This window comes from Aplysia californica, unplaced genomic scaffold, assembly GCF_000002075.1.
Source record: "Aplysia californica isolate F4 #8 unplaced genomic scaffold, AplCal3.0 scaffold00350, whole genome shotgun sequence".
NCBI lineage: Eukaryota > Metazoa > Mollusca > Gastropoda > Aplysiida > Aplysiidae > Aplysia > Aplysia californica.
In genome coordinates, this window is record NW_004797620.1 from 81,713 (window position 1) to 89,528 (window position 7,816).

Sequence of the window (7,816 nt, forward strand, 5' to 3'; positions counted from 1 at the left end):
CCCCCCCACTGTTGTTTCTGTCTGTGTGAGTGGTTGGAGGTTGCTTCTTGCGGGTCTTACTTCATTTCTCCTCTCTGTTGTAACTGTCCTTCTGTACAGGTACTTTCCTGCACTTAAAGGTGTAAATAAGTACATGGTCGTTATTGTGTCAATGTGGATTTCTCTAACTTGAACTCAAACTCAAACCCAAATCGAAACCAAAACTCAAACTCAGACTTTTTCTATTAAGTTGAGCTTTGTGAACAAACTAATTAGCTCTTTAAGGAAGTAGCGAATATATAGAACCAGTTTGTCCGATGAGCTCCAGAATGTGGACAAAATATGAGACACATTTGGAATGATCAGATACATAACTTATCAGAAACATAATGTACATTTGTTTAGTTGCATATTTCATGTACGACGCATGCTGTTGCCTGACGTTTATAGCTTCAGATGTTGTAAAAACGGAATTGAAAATAAAAACATGTGTGTATAAAGAACTTATGCTTCTTTTATTTCAACGCCCCATAACACTGTGCCCCCTACAGTTTTCAAAGGACCAGAATGTGTCGTGAATGAGTTTACACATGAGCGTGATCAACCTGTGACCCTAGTGTGCTTCGGACCATTCATTGACGTTTTATCATCCGTGACCAACAATGACAATATTTTATGTTCCGCTTGCCTCAACCCCACTTGCTCCCCTTTATTTTCATTGTAGACACATTGTCATATTCCAGACCCGCACGTGTTTCGATACACAATAATACAGATACATGTTAGTTGATGTCTGATCGGAATACTTTTGATGTTATGAGCAATTGGTCCCAAGTGCTATTGAAGTGATAGTTGGTTCGTTTCGTGCTGTTGAACCTGGAAGTCAGAAAGCGTCGTGTATTAACACAATGTTCAAAGATCTGAACCTGCTGAGATTTCTCATCAACATGTCTGTCCTGTTGACTTGGTTTAAATGGAAAGTAAACGGATTTGTTAAGTTAAGAGCTTCGATAATGAGATGCAAAAATCGGCTAAAGATTATGAACAGTATGGTTTTATGAAAAAATAAAACAACAACAACAACAAAACTCAACAAAAACCAAAAAAATACAAATACAAAAATAAAAACGCCTTAACCTGGATTTTTACACTTTTATTTACATTTTTATTTATTTTTTAGATCAGAGAAATGGAAAATGATTTGAAAGCGGATGAAACAATTTCTTGAGAATGTACCTTCACAAAGACATGAACAGAAGGGAGGCGATTGTCACTTTATTCACTGTTAGGAGAGGAATTAGGAATCTAAACATTGCTGTTGTGTTTCAGCTATAGTCTTCGTGTTTCCGAGCAGTTTCTTGTTGTTTAAGTTTGATTATACTGAAGCTCATTCACATCGTGACAGTCTTAGTATACTGCCGGGTAGAAGCAAAACAGATAGACGGAGGCGTCAGACAGAGGGAAAGAAAATAAGTAGGACCAATTAGTGGCACCCTCCAACCGCCTGCTTTCTTTCTCTTATATAAATAACCTGAATACAATATAAAATAATAATACAATGCTTTCCACGTGGATTTAGCTCGACAGGCAAGAGGTTAGGGCTTAGGCTATAATGTTTTGCTTCGACCTTCACTGCAGGCGCAACTTAATTATTGACGAGTCTTGGCGTCACTTCATCTTTGGAATACATTTACTAAATGAGGATACAATAAATACATTTAAAAATTCACCTTTATTACTCCCCTTGGGAAATGTGTTTTACATCAATACAAAAATACACGAATACACAATTTCATTAATACATAAATGCGTGAATAAAGCACCACATCACAAGTACTCTCATGTATAGACGATTCACACATGATTGCTTGTCGCCGCTGCGCTGCGCTTTGTTTTTAAGCTAGAGATATCGTGTGCTGCTCATAGACACAGTTCAGTGATCACCCACCTACGGCCCCTGTCGTCGACATGACATGCTTTTGTCCCTGCAGGTTGGTTTGGAAACAAAGCGCAGTCGCTCACATTTATATAAATGGTGGGATTGGAAAGGAAAGGCTCAATTCTGGATTGTTTTATTTTCGTGCTATGATCGTTTAAGAAGCCTTAAAGTGTGCGACTTCTTCTAAAAAATGTGACGCAAAAGTCTATGCTACCAGAAGTAATAATAATAATAATAGATAGCATTTGTATATATATATATATTATATCACATCGTTATGAAATCAAGCTGCGTTATGAACGGTGAAATCGAATAATCTGACTTGTTCTTCCCTACGGTCTGGATTTTTTTCTGACCGAAGTTTGGACAAAGCCTGGAAAGCATGATTATTGTGACACATTTCCATTGGACTTCTGGCTACCTACGCGTTATTGAGAACGGGCGCTCCGTTATTGCAACTGGTGTCATTGTGGGCAACGGAGCGAATGACCCTGGTTCGAATCTCAGACAGGGCAATCTTGCACTCTGGTCGTTTTGTGGAGTATTTCAAGGCTGTCAGCCCATTGGCTCGGTCATCTCGTAGACGGACGTTACATTTGGAGGTCCTGTCTCTTAAATAAACCAGTACAATGTTGATATAGGCGTAAAATCCATAGATGTCTGATACCAGTCTGGCCAAGGAAAGAAAGCTGAGCAACCATCCCACCTTAACAGACTAATGAGCTACTAGTTAATGATGGAGGCCATATGTTTATAACAACTTTATTAAGAGAGACCCTGCTGAAGACATGTGGTGATTTATGGATGGGAACAAAATCTGGACTCAAGTATAGAAGTAATCACTTGTAATATTTGAGGATTAAAAATCCCGCAACAACTTTATTAAGAGAGACCCTGCTGAAGACATGTGGTGATTTATGGATAGGAACAAAATCTGGACTCAAGGATAGAAGTAATCACTTGTAATATTTGAGGATTAAAAATCCCGCTCAGTTATTCACTGCAAAAGTAATGTGCACCTCTTCTTTTCTTTCCAGAACCTTAACAGAATCGTCACCGCCAACTAAACAGCCATTAAACAGCGGTTTAAAAACTTGTGAACGGTAAGTCTGTTTGTTTGCTTGTCTTAGTTATTCTAAATAATGTGGGTTTGTTTTCTTTTGTTTAAATTCGTTAAGAATTGTCTAATGGGCGGAAAATGTCGGTTTCTTCCTTTCATTATTTGGACAGGACCCTTATAATATTCCACCATGAATGGTGCACATAATTGTGTTTTGGGGGCAACGAGAACGCAGTCAGCTAAAGCACCATTGAACCCAGCCGGGCGTTTTCAGAGATGCAACCAATTTCTTGTCAAACGATATTTTATACTTTAAACCAGTTCCAAAGACAGAGGGGTAAGGGATGTGGCTGAAAGAGGAATATTAATCGATGTCAGTGACCACATTATTCGAGTGAAGGACAGGTGCTTTATTGTTGTTGTTATTGTTGTTGTTGCTGTTGCTGTTGTTGTTGTTTTTGTTGTTGCTGTTGTTGTTGTTGTTGTTGTTGTTGTAGTCCCAATATCTCCTTGCTTCCCCTCCTACCATTGTTTTCTTGTCCTGCGCCTGTTCCTCCTCCTCCTGGTCTTCCTCCTCCTCCTTCTTCTTCTTCTTCAAAAAAAAAAAAAAAAGAAAAAGAAAGAAAGCGTGATTTTCTTTCCCTCGATAACCGTTTTGTCCTTCTCTGTTGTGATCTCTATATTGTCGTAGAGTTTCTTCCTGGGACAAATGAACAGTTTCGTTTCCTTTTATTAGAGTAGGTGTTTTATAGCACCAGCGACACATATTTGGTCATGTAAGCGTCAGATGAACAAGAAACTTTGTTTTCTGAAACAGATTTTTATTCCGATTTTGCTTTATGAATTATGGAAAGGCCATTTTGTCGAAGTGTTCAATTTTACAATTTTAGTACGCCCTTCATTCAATTCTGTTCTATCTGTTTCTCTATTTTTTTCCAACTTTATGATGCCGTTTGATCTTTCAAAACCAGCCTGTTTTCATAATGTCTAAAACTATCATGAATTGGAATGAAAATGTCAAACTCATCAGAAAAGACACAGACAGAACAACAACAGACAACAAAGACGAACTAGACACTGGCCATTTTTTAAAAGAGATCATGAAATGAGTACGCCAGCAAAATGTCTATCTGTTCTTGGTTAGGAAAACAATGTTTATTTTCCAGAAAATAAAAATAAAACTGCTTCATTTTTACAAATGTTACCTAACCTATATTATGCATTATACAAGTCTGGATGCCTTCCGGTACCTTTTCTTTTGTGTGCATTTATTTCAGCCCACCCTTAACCTGCCCACTCCCTCACCCGTTATTTTATAAGGGTTGTAATCAGATTAGAAAGCAGGTTTGGCAATGAAAGGGTTTAGACAAGTCAGATCCCAGCGGGGATTATGTCTGCGACAGACGAGAGAGTTTATTAGGTCAAGACCTTGTGTGATAGCATGCCATAGACACCGATTTAACCCCCAACTCTCGAGAACAGAACCCAGTGATCTCCCCGGGAACTGCTGAGAGATAATCTGCTGATGATGGCAGCGCTTTGGTACATTCAGGAAAACTTTGAGAACGAGATGAAGGGGGGAGTGGTTCGACGAGGGAGAGGGAGGGAGGGGGGTGGTTTGAGGAGGAGCCGTGAACGTATTGCTTAATACTACGGCTTGCCAGCGTTGTTACCCGGCGCTCTTTTTTCTTCATTTTTTTGGACACAGTTGAAAAATTACAATTTGCGATCACGTATTTTTCCAAACGAGGCAGTAAATGGCACCCAGTCACGGTCTTGGTAAATCTCCTCCTCTCACCAACAAGACCAAGTCACCCGAGATTGGGCGATATCGCCCCGGGTGCCGACATTTCTTTATACCCACAAGTCTCGTGTATCTTTTTGGTATCATTCATCCGGTAACCGTAAACATACTGACATACTGTGGGAGACCAGTCTCGTACTGTGTGGCAAGTCTGTTGAGTGTGAAAAGACTTTCTTTGCCAGCAAGTTGTACTGCTTTTCAGTCCAGAAATTGACTTTTTTTTCAAAGAAAGAGGGAAAACTGTTTCGTGTTCATACTTTTAAAAATTGTACCTTCTTTACCTATTCTTTATTGCTTTTTTTCAACATTCAGAATCTGAATTGGGATGAAATATTTCTTGAGCACATACATCGGTACCACAGATTATGAAACTGGAATTTTTTTTTAAATGATCATAAGCTAATGACTTCGTGCACCTGAGTAGTTGGCCGACGATTTCTTTTCTTTTCAATTTATAAACTAAGTTCACAACATTATCAGCATTGTTGATAGAGCTTAGGAGTATTCATGAATGTCTGAATAAAAATACAAGTAAGACAGTATTAGACAGGAAAAAAGGTGCCAAAAAATCGTATGCGTAGGAGAACGATTTAATTGTATCATGGCTCCCTCTTCCTCCTACCCCAAACACACTTACCTACACATCCTTACACATAAACATACACATACTCATACCGATACCTATAAACATAACCATAAACATACGCATACAGAAACACAAACACATGCACACATACATACACGCATTGTCCATACCAAAGTAAACATATCAGAAAGTCGACAAATCAACTGGGTGTTATCACTAAAATGAAGCAATGGGCCTGTGTTATCACAAACTAATCAGCCTGGTCATAAGTGAGAACACGCCATCATTGTTCTCGAGCAAGATAGCGCTCAGTTTGTGAACATTATTTTTGGTGAACTCTTAAAGGATACGGCAGACATTTATATCAGAATATCCTTAGACCGAAGTAAATCAATCAGTCAGTCAATCAATCAGTCAATCAGTCAATTAATCAGTCAATGAGTCTATCTATATATCTATCTTTCTATCTATCTATCCATCTATAAGTATGTATGTATGTATGTAGGTGTGTATGTATGAATGTATGTATGTATGTATGTATGTATGTATGTATGTATGTATGTATGTATGTATGTATGTATGTATGTATGTATGTATGTATGTATGTATGTATGTATGTATGTATGTATGTATGTATGTATCTGTTTATCTATCTATCTATCTATCTATCTATCTATCTATCTATCTATCTATCTATCTATCTATCTATCTATCTATCTATCTATCTATCTATCCTATCTAACGATTGATCGATCGGATCGATCGGTCTGTCTATCTGTCTGTCTGTCTGTCTGTCTGTCTGTCTGTCTGTCTGTCTGTCTGTCTGTCTGTCTGTCTGTCTGTTTCTCTCTCTCTCTCTCTCCCTCTCTCTCTCTCTCTCTCTCTCTCTCTCTCTTTCTCTCTCTGTCTAACTAACGTCCAAAGGTTGAAGCCTCTGATATCTGATGCGTTTTTCAGTGTCTCAATTACTTTAACTGCCTCATTCGATGTCCCATGAAAAGCACAAGAAGACATTATCCTATCGGTGTACTTTAGGAGCAGGTTTTTATGTGGGTGTGCCAGAACAAACAACGTTTAAAAAACGCGTGAGATTACAGCCTGCTTAGTGTCATCAAGGAGACATGGCGGTGTGCATGGCTGATAAAAGAGATAGTCACTCTGCACCGAACAAGTCGCCGTATTCATACTGCCTAAAGCACTGTGCACATTGGCAATCGGATTAAATCTAATTGAGTCAGAGCCAATTCATAAGATTTTCCATCTTAAGGTTTTGGGGATGGGGTTGGGGGTGGGTGTGTGCCCGCGTGTGTTTTTTGGGGGGGGGGGAGGGGGGGGGGGCTGCAAAAGACACCATTTTGGCATAGTACGATCAATTCGACTCGCGTCCTTAAAAATCAAACGCTTTTTATTTTAAAGATTACTGTCGAATCAAGTCGAATTCAATCGAATTGCGCCAAAAATTGGTAGCCCATGCCACATCCCATAACTTCACTGATGCTTTAATTCTGGTGGTGTTTACCTGCGCTTTGAGAAGTGGTCTCGAGAATAACAATAAGTCATTAGAAACTTGACATTCACAGGGTTCAACTCTCTACTTTAAAATTTGGAGGGTTTTCAGTTACGGACGGGGTATCTCTAGAAGGTAAATGCATGTGTTGTTTTTGATGTCGAGATTTTTTGTTGAAATGATACGTTGAGACAAACAGGCATTTGAAGAGTTGCCGAAGGCTCGTTGATTTGCTATCAGGCGGAGTTTTTGTGTGTTGTGTTTATGGTTTTTGGTTGGGTTTTTAAAGGGTGGTTAAGACTTTCTTGATACTTCTCACGATATTTGAATGTTTTTAAATAATGCTGTTTACTAGATATTTCCAATGCTCACAAGATGAGATATTCAAATTTAAAAAGGTGAACAAATAAATATATCAGTCTCGAGGAATGTATTGTGAAAATGCAAATTACAAGTATTGACCAAAAAAGACCAAACAAGTAAAGATACAATATAAAATAAGTACAATTTTTTAAAGAATAAAACAGAGTTTTCTCTGTGAAAAAAAATTATCTTGCTTGAAGAAGGGTTTTCCTCGCGGAAGTCTGTAACTGAGATGCAAAATCCGTTTGTTTGTGTTTGAGCGCTTAATAGTAATAATAGCCTACTTTCACATCTTTACTTTCACCTCATGCTTCCACGGGAGCTACTACAACTTACTGATGATGGGGAATATGCCTTGTGAACATGCTATTTATTTATTTATTTATTTATTTATTTATTTATTTATTTATTTATTTATTTATTTATTTATTTATTTATTTATGTTTGTGTATTTATGTATTTATTATCTATAGTAACAAAAACTTTAAAAAATAACCATAAGGATACTGATTTGTAGTATCAGTAATGGTGGGTGGCGGGGTGAGATAGAGTGAAAAAGGGGGGGGGGAGTAATGGGT

General features: G+C 38.1%; 2 protein-coding genes across 2 annotated transcripts in view; both read left to right on the forward strand.

Annotated features, from left to right (window-relative positions):
* The window catches only part of LOC101851588 (5-hydroxytryptamine receptor 1A), a 112,345-nt gene that overhangs the window by 67,218 nt on the left and 37,311 nt on the right, over positions 1-7,816 (forward strand). The window lies entirely within an intron of this gene.
* Positions 2,882-7,816, forward strand: part of LOC101848898 (5-hydroxytryptamine receptor 1A) — a 33,988-nt gene continuing 29,053 nt past the window's right edge. Inside the window, exon 1 of the mRNA XM_005102927.3 lies at positions 2,882-3,021. The gene's annotated coding sequence lies outside the window, so the exon portion shown is untranslated. The remainder of the gene's footprint in view (positions 3,022-7,816) is intronic.